Raw genomic sequence first — 2,948 nt, forward strand, 5'->3', positions numbered from 1 at the left:
GAGGTGAAGCCCAACTGGTAATATCAAGCATTTGAGTGATTACAGTGTTTATCATTTTTTTAAAAAAATCAGACTTAAAAGTCTACTCAAAGTTTAAGCACATACAAATGAATAATCAAGTAGAATTAGCCTTGACCATTCCTGTAAATAAAGGGCAGGAAATAATAATATTAATAATAATAGTAATATTTTTTTGTCTGCAAATGGTAAGGCTGAAATGGCTGAGAATGTTAAAAAAAATCCTATGAATTCTGACCCTCTGGCCATTTCCCCCATATATAAGGGCGTGGCATTGTTCCGCGAATGGCCAGAGGGATATTAGCCCTTTCCTGTACATAAAGGAAGCAGTCTCAGTTTGCTTGGGCTGAAATTGCTAGCTTTGGAGAATACTTAAATTGCTGAGTTTCTCTTTTTGGTTTAAAATCAAACCCTGTTTTCAAAATCTACTCCTTACCCTTCCCTTCCCTTATTCAAATGGTAATTTAGCCAAAGGATGCAACATTTTCAATAGTATAAAAGGTTTGCTGAGACATGAACTCTGCACATGCACAGAGGCTAGATCAGCTAAAGAAGAGAGAGAGAGGAAGGGGGGAACTGTAAGGGGGGAGAGGAGGTTTCTTCCAAATGTAAAAGAAAACTTGGAACCATTGAGGAACCATTGAGGGAAATCACCCTTAATCTGTCTTTGCTCCAGGGGCTACTTAAGACAAAAGGCTAAAAAAAAACAAAACAAAACAAAGCAACAACTAGCCCATCAAAAGTCAAGAGCTTTCCAAGTTCCAAATCTTAACATGCCAAATTCTTTTCACAGGTAAATATCAAAGCATTCCCCCCTCAATGGGAATTTTAGGAACAGCATTTCCTGACAGGCTTCTCACATGAAATAATTTTCCCTTTTAACAGGATATGTGAACCCCAATAACAAAGTGTTTGTCCCTTTTTCCTCCCACAGCAACTTTCTTTCTGTTCTGTGAAACAAGTCTGAATCCCTGCTATATTAGTGACTTCCATCTCTTTATGGCTTTGACACTTTTTTAAAAGTTACAAATAATCTGTTTTCATTTATTTAATCTGTTTCTCCATGATGTCTATGAAGTTAATCGATAATATATATAATAATAATTCTTTTCTAAATCTGATGTCTTTGTGTCAAGTTTGTTTTCATCTGACTGGTAATCTAATTTTTTGCTTTCTTTTGCATTTCTTAACCTTTGTATTTTTTACAGTTCTCTTTCTCTCCAAAGTGAAGGAAAGCAAACGAACTTGGCAGATAATAACAGTAGTTATAGGAAAATGTGATAATAATATTGGAATGAATGAAACGCTTAATTCGCTAAGATTTTTATTATTTGCAGCTTCCAACAGAAACCGAAGGACATCCTTTTTGCCTTTTGCCCCCTCCCTTTTTCTAACTGTCTTTAAGCCCCAAAACCCTGCCCCTTACAGGATATCACCTATACCAGTGTTTCCCAACCGGTGTTCCGCGGCACACTAGTGTGCCGTGGAACTTTGCCTTGTGTTCCGTGGAGGCGGGCGAGTCGGGCGGTGAGAGGCGGGGCGGCGGCGGCGAGGAGAGGCCGCCCAGCGCGGGGCTCTTGCCGTCTGCCTGCCTGGCTGCCTGCGAGCTCGGCGGGCAGCGCTTCCGTCCACAGCGCCCGCCTCGCGGCTCTCCCTCGTCGCGCGCCTTGGCTCCCGCGGCCGGCGAGGGGAGCCCGGGCCACGCGCGGCTGCTGCTGCCGCCGCCGCCTCTCCGGGCGGGAACGCTGCGGGTGCGCGAGGGAGGAGGGCGGCCCCCGGGGGCTGGGAGAGCCGGGCTGCCGTGGCCGAGAGGGCTGCTCTGCCGGGCGCCGCTGACAATTTAAGAAAATTATCGCGCGCCTTGGCTCCCTCGTCGCGCGCCTTGGCTCCCGCGGCCGGCGAGGGGAGCCCGGGCCGCGCGCGGCTGCTGCTGCCGCCGCCGCCTCTCCGGGCGGGAACGCTGCGGGTGCGCGAGGGAGGAGGGCGGCCCCCGGGGGCTGGGAGAGCCGGGCTGCCGTGGCCGAGAGGGCTGCTCTGCCGGGCGCCACTGACAATTTAAGAAAATTATCGCGCGCCTTGGCTCCCTCGCCGCGCGCCTTGGCTCCCGCGGCCGGCGAGGGGAGCCCGGGCCGCGCGCGGCTGCTGCTGCCGCCGCCGTTTGTGGTCATGGCGGAGCTGCTGCCTAGGGAGGAGGGGAGAGGGGGCTGGCGGGGGGGGCAGGCGGTGAAGGGGGCTTGGCTGCCCCTTGCAGGCTCAGGTGTGCACAGGTGGGTCCCTGGCCACCTGCATCTCTGTGTGTTGATCTATTGGAGGGGGGAAGGCAGGTAGAATTTGCAGCCTCTCAGGCCAGGAAGGGGGAAAGATTTGGGGTCTGGTGAATGTCTGGTGCGGTTCTTGTGACGCTCTGGCCATCCTGGGGTGTCCCCGGAGAAGAACTCAGAAAGGCCTGTGGGAAAGATCTGAGCCCTAAACTGGCTTTTCTGGTTCCTGGAGGGAGGCGAGAGCTGAGCTGCCTGTTCTTAGGAATGTCCTCCTCTCTCTCTCTCTCTCTCTCTCTCTCTCTCTCTCTCTCTCTCTCTCTCTCTCTCTGGCTCTTCCCGCCCAGGGCTTGTGGGCATCTGCTCTGAGAGGAAGATGGAGGTGACTTCCCTTAAAGGTCATGGAATGATAGAGGTGGAAGGAACCCAAAGGTCATCCAGTCCAACCCCCAGCAATTCAGGACTCACAGCTAAAGCATCCCTGGCAGATGCCCCCCCCCGACCTCTCCCTAAAAGCCCCTTCCCCTGTCTGACTGCTCTCACCACCAGAAAGGCCTTCCTAATGTTTTGTGGGAATCTCCTTTCTTGTTTCTTTATATTTTATTGAGAGTATTACAAGGAGTTAAATTGGCGGGGGGGGGGGGGGACAAAAAGGTTACATGCATTAAAAAT

At 50.8% G+C, this 2,948-nt stretch overlaps 1 long non-coding RNA gene across 1 annotated transcript; it reads right to left on the minus strand.

Moving 5' to 3' along the window:
* Positions 1-419: 419 nt before the first annotated feature.
* LOC308590829 lies at positions 420-1,098 on the minus strand. Its single transcript, XR_014009922.1, has 2 exons — positions 868-1,098; positions 420-833 (listed from the first exon to the last, which is right to left on the minus strand). It is a non-coding gene; the product is annotated as an uncharacterized lncRNA (long non-coding RNA).
* Between the last annotated feature and the right edge of the window lie 1,850 nt (positions 1,099-2,948).

The sequence above is a fragment of the Podarcis bocagei genome, assembly GCF_964188305.1.
Source record: "Podarcis bocagei genome assembly, chromosome: 7".
Classification (NCBI taxonomy): Eukaryota; Metazoa; Chordata; class Lepidosauria; order Squamata; family Lacertidae; genus Podarcis; species Podarcis bocagei.